At 53.8% G+C, this 18465-nt stretch overlaps 57 non-coding genes across 57 annotated transcripts; 38 read left to right on the top strand and 19 right to left on the bottom strand.

The window, feature by feature from the left end:
* Positions 1–286: 286 nt before the first annotated feature.
* Trnav-cac (transfer RNA valine (anticodon CAC)) lies at positions 287–359 on the top strand. The gene has a single exon. It is a non-coding gene; the product is annotated as a tRNA-Val (tRNA).
* A 158-nt stretch (positions 360–517) lies between these two features.
* Positions 518–590, top strand: Trnav-aac (transfer RNA valine (anticodon AAC)). The gene has a single exon. It is a non-coding gene; the product is annotated as a tRNA-Val (tRNA).
* A 194-nt stretch (positions 591–784) lies between these two features.
* Trnap-agg (transfer RNA proline (anticodon AGG)) lies at positions 785–856 on the bottom strand. Its single transcript has one exon. It is a non-coding gene; the product is annotated as a tRNA-Pro (tRNA).
* Positions 857–1258: 402 nt separating this feature from the next.
* Trnav-cac (transfer RNA valine (anticodon CAC)) lies at positions 1259–1331 on the top strand. The gene has a single exon. It is a non-coding gene; the product is annotated as a tRNA-Val (tRNA).
* A 158-nt stretch (positions 1332–1489) lies between these two features.
* On the top strand, positions 1490–1562 carry Trnav-aac (transfer RNA valine (anticodon AAC)). The gene has a single exon. It is a non-coding gene; the product is annotated as a tRNA-Val (tRNA).
* Positions 1563–1756: 194 nt separating this feature from the next.
* Trnap-agg (transfer RNA proline (anticodon AGG)) lies at positions 1757–1828 on the bottom strand. Its single transcript has one exon. It is a non-coding gene; the product is annotated as a tRNA-Pro (tRNA).
* A 402-nt stretch (positions 1829–2230) lies between these two features.
* Positions 2231–2303, top strand: Trnav-cac (transfer RNA valine (anticodon CAC)). The gene has a single exon. It is a non-coding gene; the product is annotated as a tRNA-Val (tRNA).
* A 158-nt stretch (positions 2304–2461) lies between these two features.
* Positions 2462–2534, top strand: Trnav-aac (transfer RNA valine (anticodon AAC)). Its single transcript has one exon. It is a non-coding gene; the product is annotated as a tRNA-Val (tRNA).
* Positions 2535–2728: 194 nt separating this feature from the next.
* On the bottom strand, positions 2729–2800 carry Trnap-agg (transfer RNA proline (anticodon AGG)). Its single transcript has one exon. It is a non-coding gene; the product is annotated as a tRNA-Pro (tRNA).
* Positions 2801–3202: 402 nt separating this feature from the next.
* Trnav-cac (transfer RNA valine (anticodon CAC)) lies at positions 3203–3275 on the top strand. The gene has a single exon. It is a non-coding gene; the product is annotated as a tRNA-Val (tRNA).
* Positions 3276–3433: 158 nt separating this feature from the next.
* On the top strand, positions 3434–3506 carry Trnav-aac (transfer RNA valine (anticodon AAC)). Its single transcript has one exon. It is a non-coding gene; the product is annotated as a tRNA-Val (tRNA).
* Positions 3507–3700: 194 nt separating this feature from the next.
* Positions 3701–3772, bottom strand: Trnap-agg (transfer RNA proline (anticodon AGG)). Its single transcript has one exon. It is a non-coding gene; the product is annotated as a tRNA-Pro (tRNA).
* Positions 3773–4174: 402 nt separating this feature from the next.
* On the top strand, positions 4175–4247 carry Trnav-cac (transfer RNA valine (anticodon CAC)). Its single transcript has one exon. It is a non-coding gene; the product is annotated as a tRNA-Val (tRNA).
* A 158-nt stretch (positions 4248–4405) lies between these two features.
* Positions 4406–4478, top strand: Trnav-aac (transfer RNA valine (anticodon AAC)). The gene has a single exon. It is a non-coding gene; the product is annotated as a tRNA-Val (tRNA).
* A 194-nt stretch (positions 4479–4672) lies between these two features.
* Trnap-agg (transfer RNA proline (anticodon AGG)) lies at positions 4673–4744 on the bottom strand. The gene has a single exon. It is a non-coding gene; the product is annotated as a tRNA-Pro (tRNA).
* Positions 4745–5146: 402 nt separating this feature from the next.
* Positions 5147–5219, top strand: Trnav-cac (transfer RNA valine (anticodon CAC)). Its single transcript has one exon. It is a non-coding gene; the product is annotated as a tRNA-Val (tRNA).
* Positions 5220–5377: 158 nt separating this feature from the next.
* Trnav-aac (transfer RNA valine (anticodon AAC)) lies at positions 5378–5450 on the top strand. Its single transcript has one exon. It is a non-coding gene; the product is annotated as a tRNA-Val (tRNA).
* A 194-nt stretch (positions 5451–5644) lies between these two features.
* Positions 5645–5716, bottom strand: Trnap-agg (transfer RNA proline (anticodon AGG)). The gene has a single exon. It is a non-coding gene; the product is annotated as a tRNA-Pro (tRNA).
* A 402-nt stretch (positions 5717–6118) lies between these two features.
* On the top strand, positions 6119–6191 carry Trnav-cac (transfer RNA valine (anticodon CAC)). The gene has a single exon. It is a non-coding gene; the product is annotated as a tRNA-Val (tRNA).
* Positions 6192–6349: 158 nt separating this feature from the next.
* On the top strand, positions 6350–6422 carry Trnav-aac (transfer RNA valine (anticodon AAC)). Its single transcript has one exon. It is a non-coding gene; the product is annotated as a tRNA-Val (tRNA).
* Positions 6423–6616: 194 nt separating this feature from the next.
* Positions 6617–6688, bottom strand: Trnap-agg (transfer RNA proline (anticodon AGG)). The gene has a single exon. It is a non-coding gene; the product is annotated as a tRNA-Pro (tRNA).
* Positions 6689–7090: 402 nt separating this feature from the next.
* Trnav-cac (transfer RNA valine (anticodon CAC)) lies at positions 7091–7163 on the top strand. Its single transcript has one exon. It is a non-coding gene; the product is annotated as a tRNA-Val (tRNA).
* A 158-nt stretch (positions 7164–7321) lies between these two features.
* Positions 7322–7394, top strand: Trnav-aac (transfer RNA valine (anticodon AAC)). The gene has a single exon. It is a non-coding gene; the product is annotated as a tRNA-Val (tRNA).
* Positions 7395–7588: 194 nt separating this feature from the next.
* Trnap-agg (transfer RNA proline (anticodon AGG)) lies at positions 7589–7660 on the bottom strand. Its single transcript has one exon. It is a non-coding gene; the product is annotated as a tRNA-Pro (tRNA).
* Positions 7661–8062: 402 nt separating this feature from the next.
* Trnav-cac (transfer RNA valine (anticodon CAC)) lies at positions 8063–8135 on the top strand. The gene has a single exon. It is a non-coding gene; the product is annotated as a tRNA-Val (tRNA).
* A 158-nt stretch (positions 8136–8293) lies between these two features.
* Trnav-aac (transfer RNA valine (anticodon AAC)) lies at positions 8294–8366 on the top strand. The gene has a single exon. It is a non-coding gene; the product is annotated as a tRNA-Val (tRNA).
* Positions 8367–8560: 194 nt separating this feature from the next.
* Trnap-agg (transfer RNA proline (anticodon AGG)) lies at positions 8561–8632 on the bottom strand. Its single transcript has one exon. It is a non-coding gene; the product is annotated as a tRNA-Pro (tRNA).
* A 402-nt stretch (positions 8633–9034) lies between these two features.
* On the top strand, positions 9035–9107 carry Trnav-cac (transfer RNA valine (anticodon CAC)). Its single transcript has one exon. It is a non-coding gene; the product is annotated as a tRNA-Val (tRNA).
* A 158-nt stretch (positions 9108–9265) lies between these two features.
* Trnav-aac (transfer RNA valine (anticodon AAC)) lies at positions 9266–9338 on the top strand. The gene has a single exon. It is a non-coding gene; the product is annotated as a tRNA-Val (tRNA).
* A 194-nt stretch (positions 9339–9532) lies between these two features.
* Positions 9533–9604, bottom strand: Trnap-agg (transfer RNA proline (anticodon AGG)). The gene has a single exon. It is a non-coding gene; the product is annotated as a tRNA-Pro (tRNA).
* Positions 9605–10006: 402 nt separating this feature from the next.
* Positions 10007–10079, top strand: Trnav-cac (transfer RNA valine (anticodon CAC)). The gene has a single exon. It is a non-coding gene; the product is annotated as a tRNA-Val (tRNA).
* A 158-nt stretch (positions 10080–10237) lies between these two features.
* Trnav-aac (transfer RNA valine (anticodon AAC)) lies at positions 10238–10310 on the top strand. The gene has a single exon. It is a non-coding gene; the product is annotated as a tRNA-Val (tRNA).
* A 194-nt stretch (positions 10311–10504) lies between these two features.
* Positions 10505–10576, bottom strand: Trnap-agg (transfer RNA proline (anticodon AGG)). Its single transcript has one exon. It is a non-coding gene; the product is annotated as a tRNA-Pro (tRNA).
* A 402-nt stretch (positions 10577–10978) lies between these two features.
* On the top strand, positions 10979–11051 carry Trnav-cac (transfer RNA valine (anticodon CAC)). The gene has a single exon. It is a non-coding gene; the product is annotated as a tRNA-Val (tRNA).
* Positions 11052–11209: 158 nt separating this feature from the next.
* Positions 11210–11282, top strand: Trnav-aac (transfer RNA valine (anticodon AAC)). Its single transcript has one exon. It is a non-coding gene; the product is annotated as a tRNA-Val (tRNA).
* Positions 11283–11476: 194 nt separating this feature from the next.
* On the bottom strand, positions 11477–11548 carry Trnap-agg (transfer RNA proline (anticodon AGG)). The gene has a single exon. It is a non-coding gene; the product is annotated as a tRNA-Pro (tRNA).
* A 402-nt stretch (positions 11549–11950) lies between these two features.
* Positions 11951–12023, top strand: Trnav-cac (transfer RNA valine (anticodon CAC)). Its single transcript has one exon. It is a non-coding gene; the product is annotated as a tRNA-Val (tRNA).
* Positions 12024–12181: 158 nt separating this feature from the next.
* Positions 12182–12254, top strand: Trnav-aac (transfer RNA valine (anticodon AAC)). The gene has a single exon. It is a non-coding gene; the product is annotated as a tRNA-Val (tRNA).
* Positions 12255–12448: 194 nt separating this feature from the next.
* Trnap-agg (transfer RNA proline (anticodon AGG)) lies at positions 12449–12520 on the bottom strand. The gene has a single exon. It is a non-coding gene; the product is annotated as a tRNA-Pro (tRNA).
* A 402-nt stretch (positions 12521–12922) lies between these two features.
* On the top strand, positions 12923–12995 carry Trnav-cac (transfer RNA valine (anticodon CAC)). Its single transcript has one exon. It is a non-coding gene; the product is annotated as a tRNA-Val (tRNA).
* A 158-nt stretch (positions 12996–13153) lies between these two features.
* Positions 13154–13226, top strand: Trnav-aac (transfer RNA valine (anticodon AAC)). Its single transcript has one exon. It is a non-coding gene; the product is annotated as a tRNA-Val (tRNA).
* A 194-nt stretch (positions 13227–13420) lies between these two features.
* On the bottom strand, positions 13421–13492 carry Trnap-agg (transfer RNA proline (anticodon AGG)). Its single transcript has one exon. It is a non-coding gene; the product is annotated as a tRNA-Pro (tRNA).
* A 402-nt stretch (positions 13493–13894) lies between these two features.
* Trnav-cac (transfer RNA valine (anticodon CAC)) lies at positions 13895–13967 on the top strand. Its single transcript has one exon. It is a non-coding gene; the product is annotated as a tRNA-Val (tRNA).
* A 158-nt stretch (positions 13968–14125) lies between these two features.
* Trnav-aac (transfer RNA valine (anticodon AAC)) lies at positions 14126–14198 on the top strand. The gene has a single exon. It is a non-coding gene; the product is annotated as a tRNA-Val (tRNA).
* Positions 14199–14392: 194 nt separating this feature from the next.
* Positions 14393–14464, bottom strand: Trnap-agg (transfer RNA proline (anticodon AGG)). Its single transcript has one exon. It is a non-coding gene; the product is annotated as a tRNA-Pro (tRNA).
* Positions 14465–14866: 402 nt separating this feature from the next.
* Trnav-cac (transfer RNA valine (anticodon CAC)) lies at positions 14867–14939 on the top strand. Its single transcript has one exon. It is a non-coding gene; the product is annotated as a tRNA-Val (tRNA).
* A 158-nt stretch (positions 14940–15097) lies between these two features.
* Positions 15098–15170, top strand: Trnav-aac (transfer RNA valine (anticodon AAC)). The gene has a single exon. It is a non-coding gene; the product is annotated as a tRNA-Val (tRNA).
* A 194-nt stretch (positions 15171–15364) lies between these two features.
* On the bottom strand, positions 15365–15436 carry Trnap-agg (transfer RNA proline (anticodon AGG)). Its single transcript has one exon. It is a non-coding gene; the product is annotated as a tRNA-Pro (tRNA).
* Positions 15437–15838: 402 nt separating this feature from the next.
* Positions 15839–15911, top strand: Trnav-cac (transfer RNA valine (anticodon CAC)). Its single transcript has one exon. It is a non-coding gene; the product is annotated as a tRNA-Val (tRNA).
* Positions 15912–16069: 158 nt separating this feature from the next.
* Positions 16070–16142, top strand: Trnav-aac (transfer RNA valine (anticodon AAC)). Its single transcript has one exon. It is a non-coding gene; the product is annotated as a tRNA-Val (tRNA).
* A 194-nt stretch (positions 16143–16336) lies between these two features.
* Trnap-agg (transfer RNA proline (anticodon AGG)) lies at positions 16337–16408 on the bottom strand. Its single transcript has one exon. It is a non-coding gene; the product is annotated as a tRNA-Pro (tRNA).
* A 403-nt stretch (positions 16409–16811) lies between these two features.
* On the top strand, positions 16812–16884 carry Trnav-cac (transfer RNA valine (anticodon CAC)). The gene has a single exon. It is a non-coding gene; the product is annotated as a tRNA-Val (tRNA).
* Positions 16885–17041: 157 nt separating this feature from the next.
* Trnav-aac (transfer RNA valine (anticodon AAC)) lies at positions 17042–17114 on the top strand. Its single transcript has one exon. It is a non-coding gene; the product is annotated as a tRNA-Val (tRNA).
* Positions 17115–17308: 194 nt separating this feature from the next.
* Positions 17309–17380, bottom strand: Trnap-agg (transfer RNA proline (anticodon AGG)). Its single transcript has one exon. It is a non-coding gene; the product is annotated as a tRNA-Pro (tRNA).
* Positions 17381–17783: 403 nt separating this feature from the next.
* Positions 17784–17857, top strand: Trnav-cac (transfer RNA valine (anticodon CAC)). The gene has a single exon. It is a non-coding gene; the product is annotated as a tRNA-Val (tRNA).
* Positions 17858–18015: 158 nt separating this feature from the next.
* Trnav-aac (transfer RNA valine (anticodon AAC)) lies at positions 18016–18088 on the top strand. Its single transcript has one exon. It is a non-coding gene; the product is annotated as a tRNA-Val (tRNA).
* Positions 18089–18282: 194 nt separating this feature from the next.
* Trnap-agg (transfer RNA proline (anticodon AGG)) lies at positions 18283–18354 on the bottom strand. The gene has a single exon. It is a non-coding gene; the product is annotated as a tRNA-Pro (tRNA).
* Between the last annotated feature and the right edge of the window lie 111 nt (positions 18355–18465).

The following is an 18465-nucleotide window of genomic DNA, read 5'->3' as shown; positions in this document are numbered from 1 at the left end:
CCTGGGCTATTGGTACCCTCATGTAGAGCTGCCGCTGGGCGCGCACTGCCTGCTGCTAAGGAGGTGATTGTTTTTGCTGATGTGACTTGCAATAACGACTGCGCGAAACGCCGCTATCTCGTTAGGGGTGCTACGGCAGACACCCTCTCGAGCACCCCGAAGACTTCTTGAGCCCTCGGCTGCGATGGGTTTCAGGCTGTCAAAAGAACTATGGTGTGTGCATGCGCGGACGAGAGAAAGGCTGAGGCGTATTCGAGTGCACAAGGATGGACTGAGCGTGTCCGTCGTTTCCGTAGTGTAGCGGTTATCACGTCTGCTTCACACGCAGAAGGTCCCCGGTTCGATCCCGGGCGGGAACAGTATTTTCCTGCCTATGTCGTATTGTACTCCAGTGAGCCTCGTCGTGTGTGGATCTGCTGCATGTCCCTTCGTTTTGCAAGTACCACATTTATTGAATTTTTTAGTTACGATGGCAACATCACTACAAGTTGTCTGTGAAGTAAGGTGCACATAAGCAGTTTCCGTGGTGTAGCGGTTATCACGTCTGCCTAACACGCAGAAGGTCCCCGGTTCGATCCCGGGCGGAAACACTTTTTCATCACTTTAAGCGAGACTTACTAACATGCATCTGCTACCATCTGTACCCGAAACCTTCGTAACCGCCTTCACGCGTCGGATCAGAGTGTCAATTGCTCACATCAAATAAGAAATTCATTTGATATTGGCGGCGAGCTTTTTGCGCTGACTCAGCCACTGACGTGCGATCAGTTTGCACAAAACGCTAGGGCTCGTCCGGGATTTGAACCCGGGACCTCCTGCACCCTAAGCAGGAATCATACCCCTAGACCAACGAGCCCTGTGGCACGGCGAATGCCAGTTACTCCAGTCCCTCGATGTCTTCCAGGGTGCTCTGGAAGTCTCGTGTAGGCTGGCGGGATGGAGGCGGCGCGAATTCCCGCGCTCGGCGGCCTTCCTGGGCTATTGGTACCCTCATGTAGAGCTGCCGCTGGGCGCGCACTGCCTGCTGCTAAGGAGGTGATTGTTTTTGCTGATGTGACTTGCAATAACGACTGCGCGAAACGCCGCTATCTCGTTAGGGGTGCTACGGCAGACACCCTCTCGAGCACCCCGAAGACTTCTTGAGCCCTCGGCTGCGATGGGTTTCAGGCTGTCAAAAGAACTATGGTGTGTGCATGCGCGGACGAGAGAAAGGCTGAGGCGTATTCGAGTGCACAAGGATGGACTGAGCGTGTCCGTCGTTTCCGTAGTGTAGCGGTTATCACGTCTGCTTCACACGCAGAAGGTCCCCGGTTCGATCCCGGGCGGGAACAGTATTTTCCTGCCTATGTCGTATTGTACTCCAGTGAGCCTCGTCGTGTGTGGATCTGCTGCATGTCCCTTCGTTTTGCAAGTACCACATTTATTGAATTTTTTAGTTACGATGGCAACATCACTACAAGTTGTCTGTGAAGTAAGGTGCACATAAGCAGTTTCCGTGGTGTAGCGGTTATCACGTCTGCCTAACACGCAGAAGGTCCCCGGTTCGATCCCGGGCGGAAACACTTTTTCATCACTTTAAGCGAGACTTACTAACATGCATCTGCTACCATCTGTACCCGAAACCTTCGTAACCGCCTTCACGCGTCGGATCAGAGTGTCAATTGCTCACATCAAATAAGAAATTCATTTGATATTGGCGGCGAGCTTTTTGCGCTGACTCAGCCACTGACGTGCGATCAGTTTGCACAAAACGCTAGGGCTCGTCCGGGATTTGAACCCGGGACCTCCTGCACCCTAAGCAGGAATCATACCCCTAGACCAACGAGCCCTGTGGCACGGCGAATGCCAGTTACTCCAGTCCCTCGATGTCTTCCAGGGTGCTCTGGAAGTCTCGTGTAGGCTGGCGGGATGGAGGCGGCGCGAATTCCCGCGCTCGGCGGCCTTCCTGGGCTATTGGTACCCTCATGTAGAGCTGCCGCTGGGCGCGCACTGCCTGCTGCTAAGGAGGTGATTGTTTTTGCTGATGTGACTTGCAATAACGACTGCGCGAAACGCCGCTATCTCGTTAGGGGTGCTACGGCAGACACCCTCTCGAGCACCCCGAAGACTTCTTGAGCCCTCGGCTGCGATGGGTTTCAGGCTGTCAAAAGAACTATGGTGTGTGCATGCGCGGACGAGAGAAAGGCTGAGGCGTATTCGAGTGCACAAGGATGGACTGAGCGTGTCCGTCGTTTCCGTAGTGTAGCGGTTATCACGTCTGCTTCACACGCAGAAGGTCCCCGGTTCGATCCCGGGTGGGAACAGTATTTTCCTGCCTATGTCGTATTGTACTCCAGTGAGCCTCGTCGTGTGTGGATCTGCTGCATGTCCCTTCGTTTTGCAAGTACCACATTTATTGAATTTTTTAGTTACGATGGCAACATCACTACAAGTTGTCTGTGAAGTAAGGTGCACATAAGCAGTTTCCGTGGTGTAGCGGTTATCACGTCTGCCTAACACGCAGAAGGTCCCCGGTTCGATCCCGGGCGGAAACACTTTTTCATCACTTTAAGCGAGACTTACTAACATGCATCTGCTACCATCTGTACCCGAAACCTTCGTAACCGCCTTCACGCGTCGGATCAGAGTGTCAATTGCTCACATCAAATAAGAAATTCATTTGATATTGGCGGCGAGCTTTTTGCGCTGACTCAGCCACTGACGTGCGATCAGTTTGCACAAAACGCTAGGGCTCGTCCGGGATTTGAACCCGGGACCTCCTGCACCCTAAGCAGGAATCATACCCCTAGACCAACGAGCCCTGTGGCACGGAGAATGCCAGTTACTCCAGTCCCTCGATGTCTTCCAGGGTGCTCTGGAAGTCTCGTGTAGGCTGGCGGGATGGAGGCGGCGCGAATTCCCGCGCTCGGCGGCCTTCCTGGGCTATTGGTACCCTCATGTAGAGCTGCCGCTGGGCGCGCACTGCCTGCTGCTAAGGAGGTGATTGTTTTTGCTGATGTGACTTGCAATAACGACTGCGCGAAACGCCGCTATCTCGTTAGGGGTGCTACGGCAGACACCCTCTCGAGCACCCCGAAGACTTCTTGAGCCCTCGGCTGCGATGGGTTTCAGGCTGTCAAAAGAACTATGGTGTGTGCATGCGCGGACGAGAGAAAGGCTGAGGCGTATTCGAGTGCACAAGGATGGACTGAGCGTGTCCGTCGTTTCCGTAGTGTAGCGGTTATCACGTCTGCTTCACACGCAGAAGGTCCCCGGTTCGATCCCGGGCGGGAACAGTATTTTCCTGCCTATGTCGTATTGTACTCCAGTGAGCCTCGTCGTGTGTGGATCTGCTGCATGTCCCTTCGTTTTGCAAGTACCACATTTATTGAATTTTTTAGTTACGATGGCAACATCACTACAAGTTGTCTGTGAAGTAAGGTGCACATAAGCAGTTTCCGTGGTGTAGCGGTTATCACGTCTGCCTAACACGCAGAAGGTCCCCGGTTCGATCCCGGGCGGAAACACTTTTTCATCACTTTAAGCGAGACTTACTAACATGCATCTGCTACCATCTGTACCCGAAACCTTCGTAACCGCCTTCACGCGTCGGATCAGAGTGTCAATTGCTCACATCAAATAAGAAATTCATTTGATATTGGCGGCGAGCTTTTTGCGCTGACTCAGCCACTGACGTGCGATCAGTTTGCACAAAACGCTAGGGCTCGTCCGGGATTTGAACCCGGGACCTCCTGCACCCTAAGCAGGAATCATACCCCTAGACCAACGAGCCCTGTGGCACGGCGAATGCCAGTTACTCCAGTCCCTCGATGTCTTCCAGGGTGCTCTGGAAGTCTCGTGTAGGCTGGCGGGATGGAGGCGGCGCGAATTCCCGCGCTCGGCGGCCTTCCTGGGCTATTGGTACCCTCATGTAGAGCTGCCGCTGGGCGCGCACTGCCTGCTGCTAAGGAGGTGATTGTTTTTGCTGATGTGACTTGCAATAACGACTGCGCGAAACGCCGCTATCTCGTTAGGGGTGCTACGGCAGACACCCTCTCGAGCACCCCGAAGACTTCTTGAGCCCTCGGCTGCGATGGGTTTCAGGCTGTCAAAAGAACTATGGTGTGTGCATGCGCGGACGAGAGAAAGGCTGAGGCGTATTCGAGTGCACAAGGATGGACTGAGCGTGTCCGTCGTTTCCGTAGTGTAGCGGTTATCACGTCTGCTTCACACGCAGAAGGTCCCCGGTTCGATCCCGGGCGGGAACAGTATTTTCCTGCCTATGTCGTATTGTACTCCAGTGAGCCTCGTCGTGTGTGGATCTGCTGCATGTCCCTTCGTTTTGCAAGTACCACATTTATTGAATTTTTTAGTTACGATGGCAACATCACTACAAGTTGTCTGTGAAGTAAGGTGCACATAAGCAGTTTCCGTGGTGTAGCGGTTATCACGTCTGCCTAACACGCAGAAGGTCCCCGGTTCGATCCCGGGCGGAAACACTTTTTCATCACTTTAAGCGAGACTTACTAACATGCATCTGCTACCATCTGTACCCGAAACCTTCGTAACCGCCTTCACGCGTCGGATCAGAGTGTCAATTGCTCACATCAAATAAGAAATTCATTTGATATTGGCGGCGAGCTTTTTGCGCTGACTCAGCCACTGACGTGCGATCAGTTTGCACAAAACGCTAGGGCTCGTCCGGGATTTGAACCCGGGACCTCCTGCACCCTAAGCAGGAATCATACCCCTAGACCAACGAGCCCTGTGGCACGGCGAATGCCAGTTACTCCAGTCCCTCGATGTCTTCCAGGGTGCTCTGGAAGTCTCGTGTAGGCTGGCGGGATGGAGGCGGCGCGAATTCCCGCGCTCGGCGGCCTTCCTGGGCTATTGGTACCCTCATGTAGAGCTGCCGCTGGGCGCGCACTGCCTGCTGCTAAGGAGGTGATTGTTTTTGCTGATGTGACTTGCAATAACGACTGCGCGAAACGCCGCTATCTCGTTAGGGGTGCTACGGCAGACACCCTCTCGAGCACCCCGAAGACTTCTTGAGCCCTCGGCTGCGATGGGTTTCAGGCTGTCAAAAGAACTATGGTGTGTGCATGCGCGGACGAGAGAAAGGCTGAGGCGTATTCGAGTGCACAAGGATGGACTGAGCGTGTCCGTCGTTTCCGTAGTGTAGCGGTTATCACGTCTGCTTCACACGCAGAAGGTCCCCGGTTCGATCCCGGGTGGGAACAGTATTTTCCTGCCTATGTCGTATTGTACTCCAGTGAGCCTCGTCGTGTGTGGATCTGCTGCATGTCCCTTCGTTTTGCAAGTACCACATTTATTGAATTTTTTAGTTACGATGGCAACATCACTACAAGTTGTCTGTGAAGTAAGGTGCACATAAGCAGTTTCCGTGGTGTAGCGGTTATCACGTCTGCCTAACACGCAGAAGGTCCCCGGTTCGATCCCGGGCGGAAACACTTTTTCATCACTTTAAGCGAGACTTACTAACATGCATCTGCTACCATCTGTACCCGAAACCTTCGTAACCGCCTTCACGCGTCGGATCAGAGTGTCAATTGCTCACATCAAATAAGAAATTCATTTGATATTGGCGGCGAGCTTTTTGCGCTGACTCAGCCACTGACGTGCGATCAGTTTGCACAAAACGCTAGGGCTCGTCCGGGATTTGAACCCGGGACCTCCTGCACCCTAAGCAGGAATCATACCCCTAGACCAACGAGCCCTGTGGCACGGCGAATGCCAGTTACTCCAGTCCCTCGATGTCTTCCAGGGTGCTCTGGAAGTCTCGTGTAGGCTGGCGGGATGGAGGCGGCGCGAATTCCCGCGCTCGGCGGCCTTCCTGGGCTATTGGTACCCTCATGTAGAGCTGCCGCTGGGCGCGCACTGCCTGCTGCTAAGGAGGTGATTGTTTTTGCTGATGTGACTTGCAATAACGACTGCGCGAAACGCCGCTATCTCGTTAGGGGTGCTACGGCAGACACCCTCTCGAGCACCCCGAAGACTTCTTGAGCCCTCGGCTGCGATGGGTTTCAGGCTGTCAAAAGAACTATGGTGTGTGCATGCGCGGACGAGAGAAAGGCTGAGGCGTATTCGAGTGCACAAGGATGGACTGAGCGTGTCCGTCGTTTCCGTAGTGTAGCGGTTATCACGTCTGCTTCACACGCAGAAGGTCCCCGGTTCGATCCCGGGCGGGAACAGTATTTTCCTGCCTATGTCGTATTGTACTCCAGTGAGCCTCGTCGTGTGTGGATCTGCTGCATGTCCCTTCGTTTTGCAAGTACCACATTTATTGAATTTTTTAGTTACGATGGCAACATCACTACAAGTTGTCTGTGAAGTAAGGTGCACATAAGCAGTTTCCGTGGTGTAGCGGTTATCACGTCTGCCTAACACGCAGAAGGTCCCCGGTTCGATCCCGGGCGGAAACACTTTTTCATCACTTTAAGCGAGACTTACTAACATGCATCTGCTACCATCTGTACCCGAAACCTTCGTAACCGCCTTCACGCGTCGGATCAGAGTGTCAATTGCTCACATCAAATAAGAAATTCATTTGATATTGGCGGCGAGCTTTTTGCGCTGACTCAGCCACTGACGTGCGATCAGTTTGCACAAAACGCTAGGGCTCGTCCGGGATTTGAACCCGGGACCTCCTGCACCCTAAGCAGGAATCATACCCCTAGACCAACGAGCCCTGTGGCACGGCGAATGCCAGTTACTCCAGTCCCTCGATGTCTTCCAGGGTGCTCTGGAAGTCTCGTGTAGGCTGGCGGGATGGAGGCGGCGCGAATTCCCGCGCTCGGCGGCCTTCCTGGGCTATTGGTACCCTCATGTAGAGCTGCCGCTGGGCGCGCACTGCCTGCTGCTAAGGAGGTGATTGTTTTTGCTGATGTGACTTGCAATAACGACTGCGCGAAACGCCGCTATCTCGTTAGGGGTGCTACGGCAGACACCCTCTCGAGCACCCCGAAGACTTCTTGAGCCCTCGGCTGCGATGGGTTTCAGGCTGTCAAAAGAACTATGGTGTGTGCATGCGCGGACGAGAGAAAGGCTGAGGCGTATTCGAGTGCACAAGGATGGACTGAGCGTGTCCGTCGTTTCCGTAGTGTAGCGGTTATCACGTCTGCTTCACACGCAGAAGGTCCCCGGTTCGATCCCGGGCGGGAACAGTATTTTCCTGCCTATGTCGTATTGTACTCCAGTGAGCCTCGTCGTGTGTGGATCTGCTGCATGTCCCTTCGTTTTGCAAGTACCACATTTATTGAATTTTTTAGTTACGATGGCAACATCACTACAAGTTGTCTGTGAAGTAAGGTGCACATAAGCAGTTTCCGTGGTGTAGCGGTTATCACGTCTGCCTAACACGCAGAAGGTCCCCGGTTCGATCCCGGGCGGAAACACTTTTTCATCACTTTAAGCGAGACTTACTAACATGCATCTGCTACCATCTGTACCCGAAACCTTCGTAACCGCCTTCACGCGTCGGATCAGAGTGTCAATTGCTCACATCAAATAAGAAATTCATTTGATATTGGCGGCGAGCTTTTTGCGCTGACTCAGCCACTGACGTGCGATCAGTTTGCACAAAACGCTAGGGCTCGTCCGGGATTTGAACCCGGGACCTCCTGCACCCTAAGCAGGAATCATACCCCTAGACCAACGAGCCCTGTGGCACGGCGAATGCCAGTTACTCCAGTCCCTCGATGTCTTCCAGGGTGCTCTGGAAGTCTCGTGTAGGCTGGCGGGATGGAGGCGGCGCGAATTCCCGCGCTCGGCGGCCTTCCTGGGCTATTGGTACCCTCATGTAGAGCTGCCGCTGGGCGCGCACTGCCTGCTGCTAAGGAGGTGATTGTTTTTGCTGATGTGACTTGCAATAACGACTGCGCGAAACGCCGCTATCTCGTTAGGGGTGCTACGGCAGACACCCTCTCGAGCACCCCGAAGACTTCTTGAGCCCTCGGCTGCGATGGGTTTCAGGCTGTCAAAAGAACTATGGTGTGTGCATGCGCGGACGAGAGAAAGGCTGAGGCGTATTCGAGTGCACAAGGATGGACTGAGCGTGTCCGTCGTTTCCGTAGTGTAGCGGTTATCACGTCTGCTTCACACGCAGAAGGTCCCCGGTTCGATCCCGGGCGGGAACAGTATTTTCCTGCCTATGTCGTATTGTACTCCAGTGAGCCTCGTCGTGTGTGGATCTGCTGCATGTCCCTTCGTTTTGCAAGTACCACATTTATTGAATTTTTTAGTTACGATGGCAACATCACTACAAGTTGTCTGTGAAGTAAGGTGCACATAAGCAGTTTCCGTGGTGTAGCGGTTATCACGTCTGCCTAACACGCAGAAGGTCCCCGGTTCGATCCCGGGCGGAAACACTTTTTCATCACTTTAAGCGAGACTTACTAACATGCATCTGCTACCATCTGTACCCGAAACCTTCGTAACCGCCTTCACGCGTCGGATCAGAGTGTCAATTGCTCACATCAAATAAGAAATTCATTTGATATTGGCGGCGAGCTTTTTGCGCTGACTCAGCCACTGACGTGCGATCAGTTTGCACAAAACGCTAGGGCTCGTCCGGGATTTGAACCCGGGACCTCCTGCACCCTAAGCAGGAATCATACCCCTAGACCAACGAGCCCTGTGGCACGGCGAATGCCAGTTACTCCAGTCCCTCGATGTCTTCCAGGGTGCTCTGGAAGTCTCGTGTAGGCTGGCGGGATGGAGGCGGCGCGAATTCCCGCGCTCGGCGGCCTTCCTGGGCTATTGGTACCCTCATGTAGAGCTGCCGCTGGGCGCGCACTGCCTGCTGCTAAGGAGGTGATTGTTTTTGCTGATGTGACTTGCAATAACGACTGCGCGAAACGCCGCTATCTCGTTAGGGGTGCTACGGCAGACACCCTCTCGAGCACCCCGAAGACTTCTTGAGCCCTCGGCTGCGATGGGTTTCAGGCTGTCAAAAGAACTATGGTGTGTGCATGCGCGGACGAGAGAAAGGCTGAGGCGTATTCGAGTGCACAAGGATGGACTGAGCGTGTCCGTCGTTTCCGTAGTGTAGCGGTTATCACGTCTGCTTCACACGCAGAAGGTCCCCGGTTCGATCCCGGGCGGGAACAGTATTTTCCTGCCTATGTCGTATTGTACTCCAGTGAGCCTCGTCGTGTGTGGATCTGCTGCATGTCCCTTCGTTTTGCAAGTACCACATTTATTGAATTTTTTAGTTACGATGGCAACATCACTACAAGTTGTCTGTGAAGTAAGGTGCACATAAGCAGTTTCCGTGGTGTAGCGGTTATCACGTCTGCCTAACACGCAGAAGGTCCCCGGTTCGATCCCGGGCGGAAACACTTTTTCATCACTTTAAGCGAGACTTACTAACATGCATCTGCTACCATCTGTACCCGAAACCTTCGTAACCGCCTTCACGCGTCGGATCAGAGTGTCAATTGCTCACATCAAATAAGAAATTCATTTGATATTGGCGGCGAGCTTTTTGCGCTGACTCAGCCACTGACGTGCGATCAGTTTGCACAAAACGCTAGGGCTCGTCCGGGATTTGAACCCGGGACCTCCTGCACCCTAAGCAGGAATCATACCCCTAGACCAACGAGCCCTGTGGCACGGCGAATGCCAGTTACTCCAGTCCCTCGATGTCTTCCAGGGTGCTCTGGAAGTCTCGTGTAGGCTGGCGGGATGGAGGCGGCGCGAATTCCCGCGCTCGGCGGCCTTCCTGGGCTATTGGTACCCTCATGTAGAGCTGCCGCTGGGCGCGCACTGCCTGCTGCTAAGGAGGTGATTGTTTTTGCTGATGTGACTTGCAATAACGACTGCGCGAAACGCCGCTATCTCGTTAGGGGTGCTACGGCAGACACCCTCTCGAGCACCCCGAAGACTTCTTGAGCCCTCGGCTGCGATGGGTTTCAGGCTGTCAAAAGAACTATGGTGTGTGCATGCGCGGACGAGAGAAAGGCTGAGGCGTATTCGAGTGCACAAGGATGGACTGAGCGTGTCCGTCGTTTCCGTAGTGTAGCGGTTATCACGTCTGCTTCACACGCAGAAGGTCCCCGGTTCGATCCCGGGCGGGAACAGTATTTTCCTGCCTATGTCGTATTGTACTCCAGTGAGCCTCGTCGTGTGTGGATCTGCTGCATGTCCCTTCGTTTTGCAAGTACCACATTTATTGAATTTTTTAGTTACGATGGCAACATCACTACAAGTTGTCTGTGAAGTAAGGTGCACATAAGCAGTTTCCGTGGTGTAGCGGTTATCACGTCTGCCTAACACGCAGAAGGTCCCCGGTTCGATCCCGGGCGGAAACACTTTTTCATCACTTTAAGCGAGACTTACTAACATGCATCTGCTACCATCTGTACCCGAAACCTTCGTAACCGCCTTCACGCGTCGGATCAGAGTGTCAATTGCTCACATCAAATAAGAAATTCATTTGATATTGGCGGCGAGCTTTTTGCGCTGACTCAGCCACTGACGTGCGATCAGTTTGCACAAAACGCTAGGGCTCGTCCGGGATTTGAACCCGGGACCTCCTGCACCCTAAGCAGGAATCATACCCCTAGACCAACGAGCCCTGTGGCACGGCGAATGCCAGTTACTCCAGTCCCTCGATGTCTTCCAGGGTGCTCTGGAAGTCTCGTGTAGGCTGGCGGGATGGAGGCGGCGCGAATTCCCGCGCTCGGCGGCCTTCCTGGGCTATTGGTACCCTCATGTAGAGCTGCCGCTGGGCGCGCACTGCCTGCTGCTAAGGAGGTGATTGTTTTTGCTGATGTGACTTGCAATAACGACTGCGCGAAACGCCGCTATCTCGTTAGGGGTGCTACGGCAGACACCCTCTCGAGCACCCCGAAGACTTCTTGAGCCCTCGGCTGCGATGGGTTTCAGGCTGTCAAAAGAACTATGGTGTGTGCATGCGCGGACGAGAGAAAGGCTGAGGCGTATTCGAGTGCACAAGGATGGACTGAGCGTGTCCGTCGTTTCCGTAGTGTAGCGGTTATCACGTCTGCTTCACACGCAGAAGGTCCCCGGTTCGATCCCGGGCGGGAACAGTATTTTCCTGCCTATGTCGTATTGTACTCCAGTGAGCCTCGTCGTGTGTGGATCTGCTGCATGTCCCTTCGTTTTGCAAGTACCACATTTATTGAATTTTTTAGTTACGATGGCAACATCACTACAAGTTGTCTGTGAAGTAAGGTGCACATAAGCAGTTTCCGTGGTGTAGCGGTTATCACGTCTGCCTAACACGCAGAAGGTCCCCGGTTCGATCCCGGGCGGAAACACTTTTTCATCACTTTAAGCGAGACTTACTAACATGCATCTGCTACCATCTGTACCCGAAACCTTCGTAACCGCCTTCACGCGTCGGATCAGAGTGTCAATTGCTCACATCAAATAAGAAATTCATTTGATATTGGCGGCGAGCTTTTTGCGCTGACTCAGCCACTGACGTGCGATCAGTTTGCACAAAACGCTAGGGCTCGTCCGGGATTTGAACCCGGGACCTCCTGCACCCTAAGCAGGAATCATACCCCTAGACCAACGAGCCCTGTGGCACGGCGAATGCCAGTTACTCCAGTCCCTCGATGTCTTCCAGGGTGCTCTGGAAGTCTCGTGTAGGCTGGCGGGATGGAGGCGGCGCGAATTCCCGCGCTCGGCGGCCTTCCTGGGCTATTGGTACCCTCATGTAGAGCTGCCGCTGGGCGCGCACTGCCTGCTGCTAAGGAGGTGATTGTTTTTGCTGATGTGACTTGCAATAACGACTGCGCGAAACGCCGCTATCTCGTTAGGGGTGCTACGGCAGACACCCTCTCGAGCACCCCGAAGACTTCTTGAGCCCTCGGCTGCGATGGGTTTCAGGCTGTCAAAAGAACTATGGTGTGTGCATGCGCGGACGAGAGAAAGGCTGAGGCGTATTCGAGTGCACAAGGATGGACTGAGCGTGTCCGTCGTTTCCGTAGTGTAGCGGTTATCACGTCTGCTTCACACGCAGAAGGTCCCCGGTTCGATCCCGGGCGGGAACAGTATTTTCCTGCCTATGTCGTATTGTACTCCAGTGAGCCTCGTCGTGTGTGGATCTGCTGCATGTCCCTTCGTTTTGCAAGTACCACATTTATTGAATTTTTTAGTTACGATGGCAACATCACTACAAGTTGTCTGTGAAGTAAGGTGCACATAAGCAGTTTCCGTGGTGTAGCGGTTATCACGTCTGCCTAACACGCAGAAGGTCCCCGGTTCGATCCCGGGCGGAAACACTTTTTCATCACTTTAAGCGAGACTTACTAACATGCATCTGCTACCATCTGTACCCGAAACCTTCGTAACCGCCTTCACGCGTCGGATCAGAGTGTCAATTGCTCACATCAAATAAGAAATTCATTTGATATTGGCGGCGAGCTTTTTGCGCTGACTCAGCCACTGACGTGCGATCAGTTTGCACAAAACGCTAGGGCTCGTCCGGGATTTGAACCCGGGACCTCCTGCACCCTAAGCAGGAATCATACCCCTAGACCAACGAGCCCTGTGGCACGGCGAATGCCAGTTACTCCAGTCCCTCGATGTCTTCCAGGGTGCTCTGGAAGTCTCGTGTAGGCTGGCGGGATGGAGGCGGCGCGAATTCCCGCGCTCGGCGGCCTTCCTGGGCTATTGGTACCCTCATGTAGAGCTGCCGCTGGGCGCGCACTGCCTGCTGCTAAGGAGGTGATTGTTTTTGCTGATGTGACTTGCAATAACGACTGCGCGAAACGCCGCTATCTCGTTAGGGGTGCTACGGCAGACACCCTCTCGAGCACCCCGAAGACTTCTTGAGCCCTCGGCTGCGATGGGTTTCAGGCTGTCAAAAGAACTATGGTGTGTGCATGCGCGGACGAGAGAAAGGCTGAGGCGTATTCGAGTGCACAAGGATGGACTGAGCGTGTCCGTCGTTTCCGTAGTGTAGCGGTTATCACGTCTGCTTCACACGCAGAAGGTCCCCGGTTCGATCCCGGGCGGGAACAGTATTTTCCTGCCTATGTCGTATTGTACTCCAGTGAGCCTCGTCGTGTGTGGATCTGCTGCATGTCCCTTCGTTTTGCAAGTACCACATTTATTGAATTTTTTAGTTACGATGGCAACATCACTACAAGTTGTCTGTGAAGTAAGGTGCACATAAGCAGTTTCCGTGGTGTAGCGGTTATCACGTCTGCCTAACACGCAGAAGGTCCCCGGTTCGATCCCGGGCGGAAACACTTTTTCATCACTTTAAGCGAGACTTACTAACATGCATCTGCTACCATCTGTACCCGAAACCTTCGTAACCGCCTTCACGCGTCGGATCAGAGTGTCAATTGCTCACATCAAATAAGAAATTCATTTGATATTGGCGGCGAGCTTTTTGCGCTGACTCAGCCACTGACGTGCGATCAGTTTGCACAAAACGCTAGGGCTCGTCCGGGATTTGAACCCGGGACCTCCTGCACCCTAAGCAGGAATCATACCCCTAGACCAACGAGCCCTGTGGCACGGCGAATGCCAGTTACTCCAGTCCCTCGATGTCTTCCAGGGTGCTCTGGAAGTCTCGTGTAGGCTGGCGGGATGGAGGCGGCGCGAATTCCCGCGCTCGGCGGCCTTCCTGGGCTATTGGTACCCTCATGTAGAGCTGCCGCTGGGCGCGCACTGCCTGCTGCTAAGGAGGTGATTGTTTTTGCTGATGTGACTTGCAATAACGACTGCGCGAAACGCCGCTATCTCGTTAGGGGTGCTACGGCAGACACCCTCTCGAGCACCCCGAAGACTTCTTGAGCCCTCGGCTGCGATGGGTTTCAGGCTGTCAAAAGAACTATGGTGTGTGCATGCGCGGACGAGAGAAAGGCTGAGGCGTATTCGAGTGCACAAGGATGGACTGAGCGTGTCCGTCGTTTCCGTAGTGTAGCGGTTATCACGTCTGCTTCACACGCAGAAGGTCCCCGGTTCGATCCCGGGCGGGAACAGTATTTTCCTGCCTATGTCGTATTGTACTCCAGTGAGCCTCGTCGTGTGTGGATCTGCTGCATGTCCCTTCGTTTTGCAAGTACCACATTTATTGAATTTTTTAGTTACGATGGCAACATCACTACAAGTTGTCTGTGAAGTAAGGTGCACATAAGCAGTTTCCGTGGTGTAGCGGTTATCACGTCTGCCTAACACGCAGAAGGTCCCCGGTTCGATCCCGGGCGGAAACACTTTTTCATCACTTTAAGCGAGACTTACTAACATGCATCTGCTACCATCTGTACCCGAAACCTTCGTAACCGCCTTCACGCGTCGGATCAGAGTGTCAATTGCTCACATCAAATAAGAAATTCATTTGATATTGGCGGCGAGCTTTTTGCGCTGACTCAGCCACTGACGTGCGATCAGTTTGCACAAAACGCTAGGGCTCGTCCGGGATTTGAACCCGGGACCTCCTGCACCCTAAGCAGGAATCATACCCCTAGACCAACGAGCCCTGTGGCACGGCGAATGCCAGTTACTCCAGTCCCTCGATGTCTTCCAGGGTGCTCTGGAAGTCTCGTGTAGGCTGGCGGGATGGAGGCGGCGCGAATTCCCGCGCTCGGCGGCCTTCCTGGGCTATTGGTACCCTCATGTAGAGCTGCCGCTGGGCGCGCACTGCCTGCTGCTAAGGAGGTGATTGTTTTTGCTGATGTGACTTGCAATAACGACTGCGCGAAACGCCGCTATCTCGTTAGGGGTGCTACGGCAGACACCCTCTCGAGCACCCCGAAGACTTCTTGAGCCCTCGGCTGCGATGGGTTTCAGGCTGTCAAAAGAACTATGGTGTGTGCATGCGCGGACGAGAGAAAGGCTGAGGCGTATTCGAGTGCACAAGGATGGACTGAGCGTGTCCGTCGTTTCCGTAGTGTAGCGGTTATCACGTCTGCTTCACACGCAGAAGGTCCCCGGTTCGATCCCGGGCGGGAACAGTATTTTCCTGCCTATGTCGTATTGTACTCCAGTGAGCCTCGTCGTGTGTGGATCTGCTGCATGTCCCTTCGTTTTGCAAGTACCACATTTATTGAATTTTTTAGTTACGATGGCAACATCACTACAAGTTGTCTGTGAAGTAAGGTGCACATAAGCAGTTTCCGTGGTGTAGCGGTTATCACGTCTGCCTAACACGCAGAAGGTCCCCGGTTCGATCCCGGGCGGAAACACTTTTTCATCACTTTAAGCGAGACTTACTAACATGCATCTGCTACCATCTGTACCCGAAACCTTCGTAACCGCCTTCACGCGTCGGATCAGAGTGTCAATTGCTCACATCAAATAAGAAATTCATTTGATATTGGCGGCGAGCTTTTTGCGCTGACTCAGCCACTGACGTGCGATCAGTTTGCACAAAACGCTAGGGCTCGTCCGGGATTTGAACCCGGGACCTCCTGCACCCTAAGCAGGAATCATACCCCTAGACCAACGAGCCCTGTGGCACGGCGAATGCCAGTTACTCCAGTCCCTCGATGTCTTCCAGGGTGCTCTGGAAGTCTCGTGTAGGCTGGCGGGATGGAGGCGGCGCGAATTCCCGCGCTCGGCGGCCTTCCTGGGCTATTGGTACCCTCATGTAGAGCTGCCGCTGGGCGCGCACTGCCTGCTGCTAAGGAGGTGATTGTTTTTGCTGATGTGACTTGCAATAACGACTGCGCGAAACGCCGCTATCTCGTTAGGGGTGCTACGGCAGACACCCTCTCGAGCACCCCGAAGACTTCTTGAGCCCTCGGCTGCGATGGGTTTCAGGCTGTCAAAAGAACTATGGTGTGTGCATGCGCGGACGAGAGAAAGGCTGAGGCGTATTCGAGTGCACAAGGATGGACTGAGCGTGTCCGTCGTTTCCGTAGTGTAGCGGTTATCACGTCTGCTTCACACGCAGAAGGTCCCCGGTTCGATCCCGGGCGGGAACAGTATTTTCCTGCCTATGTCGTATTGTACTCCAGTGAGCCTCGTCGTGTGTGGATCTGCTGCATGTCCCTTCGTTTTGCAAGTACCACATTTATTGAATTTTTTAGTTACGATGGCAACATCACTACAAGTTGTCTGTGAAGTAAGGTGCACATAAGCAGTTTCCGTGGTGTAGCGGTTATCACGTCTGCCTAACACGCAGAAGGTCCCCGGTTCGATCCCGGGCGGAAACACTTTTTCATCACTTTAAGCGAGACTTACTAACATGCATCTGCTACCATCTGTACCCGAAACCTTCGTAACCGCCTTCACGCGTCGGATCAGAGTGTCAATTGCTCACATCAAATAAGAAATTCATTTGATATTGGCGGCGAGCTTTTTGCGCTGACTCAGCCACTGACGTGCGATCAGTTTGCACAAAACGCTAGGGCTCGTCCGGGATTTGAACCCGGGACCTCCTGCACCCTAAGCAGGAATCATACCCCTAGACCAACGAGCCCTGTGGCACGGCGAATGCCAGTTACTCCAGTCCCTCGATGTCTTCCAGGGTGCTCTGGAAGTCTCGTGTAGGCTGGCGGGATGGAGGCGGCGCGAATTCCCGCGCTCGGCGGCCTTCCTGGGCTATTGGTACCCTCATGTAGAGCTGCCGCTGGGCGCGCACTGCCTGCTGCTAAGGAGGTGATTGTTTTTGCTGATGTGACTTGCAATAACGACTGCGCGAAACGCCGCTATCTCGTTAGGGGTGCTACGGCAGACACCCTCTCGAGCACCCCGAAGACCTTCTTGAGCCCTCGGCTGCGATGGGTTTCAGGCTGTCAAAAGAACTATGGTGTGTGCATGCGCGGACGAGAGAAAGGCTGAGGCGTATTCGAGTGCACAAGGATGGACTGAGCGTGTCCGTCGTTTCCGTAGTGTAGCGGTTATCACGTCTGCTTCACACGCAGAAGGTCCCCGGTTCGATCCCGGGCGGGAACAGTATTTTCCTGCCTATGTCGTATTGTACTCCAGTGAGCCTCGTCGTGTGTGGATCTGCTGCATGTCCCTTCGTTTTGCAAGTACCACATTTATTGAATTTTTAGTTACGATGGCAACATCACTACAAGTTGTCTGTGAAGTAAGGTGCACATAAGCAGTTTCCGTGGTGTAGCGGTTATCACGTCTGCCTAACACGCAGAAGGTCCCCGGTTCGATCCCGGGCGGAAACACTTTTTCATCACTTTAAGCGAGACTTACTAACATGCATCTGCTACCATCTGTACCCGAAACCTTCGTAACCGCCTTCACGCGTCGGATCAGAGTGTCAATTGCTCACATCAAATAAGAAATTCATTTGATATTGGCGGCGAGCTTTTTGCGCTGACTCAGCCACTGACGTGCGATCAGTTTGCACAAAACGCTAGGGCTCGTCCGGGATTTGAACCCGGGACCTCCTGCACCCTAAGCAGGAATCATACCCCTAGACCAACGAGCCCTGTGGCACGGCGAATGCCAGTTACTCCAGTCCCTCGATGTCTTCCAGGGTGCTCTGGAAGTCTCGTGTAGGCTGGCGGGATGGAGGCGGCGCGAATTCCCGCGCTCGGCGGCCTTCCTGGGCTATTGGTACCCTCATGTAGAGCTGCCGCTGGGCGCGCACTGCCTGCTGCTAAGGAGGTGATTGTTTTTGCTGATGTGACTTGCAATAACGACTGCGCGAAACGCCGCTATCTCGTTAGGGGGTGCTACGGCAGACACCCTCTCGAGCACCCCGAAGACTTCTTGAGCCCTCGGCTGCGATGGGTTTCAGGCTGTCAAAAGAACTATGGTGTGTGCATGCGCGGACGAGAGAAAGGCTGAGGCGTATTCGAGTGCACAAGGATGGACTGAGCGTGTCCGTCGTTTCCGTAGTGTAGCGGGTTATCACGTCTGCTTCACACGCAGAAGGTCCCCGGTTCGATCCCGGGCGGGAACAGTATTTTCCTGCCTATGTCGTATTGTACTCCAGTGAGCCTCGTCGTGTGTGGATCTGCTGCATGTCCCTTCGTTTTGCAAGTACCACATTTATTGAATTTTTTAGTTACGATGGCAACATCACTACAAGTTGTCTGTGAAGTAAGGTGCACATAAGCAGTTTCCGTGGTGTAGCGGTTATCACGTCTGCCTAACACGCAGAAGGTCCCCGGTTCGATCCCGGGCGGAAACACTTTTTCATCACTTTAAGCGAGACTTACTAACATGCATCTGCTACCATCTGTACCCGAAACCTTCGTAACCGCCTTCACGCGTCGGATCAGAGTGTCAATTGCTCACATCAAATAAGAAATTCATTTGATATTGGCGGCGAGCTTTTTGCGCTGACTCAGCCACTGACGTGCGATCAGTTTGCACAAAACGCTAGGGCTCGTCCGGGATTTGAACCCGGGACCTCCTGCACCCTAAGCAGGAATCATACCCCTAGACCAACGAGCCCTGTGGCACGGCGAATGCCAGTTACTCCAGTCCCCTCGATGTCTTCCAGGGTGCTCTGGAAGTCTCGTGTAGGCTGGCGGGATGGAGGGCGGCGCGAATTCCCCGCGCTCG

This window comes from Schistocerca cancellata, chromosome 2 (genome assembly GCF_023864275.1).
Source record: "Schistocerca cancellata isolate TAMUIC-IGC-003103 chromosome 2, iqSchCanc2.1, whole genome shotgun sequence".
NCBI lineage: Eukaryota > Metazoa > Arthropoda > Insecta > Orthoptera > Acrididae > Schistocerca > Schistocerca cancellata.
Note: the sequence above shows the minus strand (reverse complement) of the source record. Positions and strands in the feature narration are given on the sequence as shown.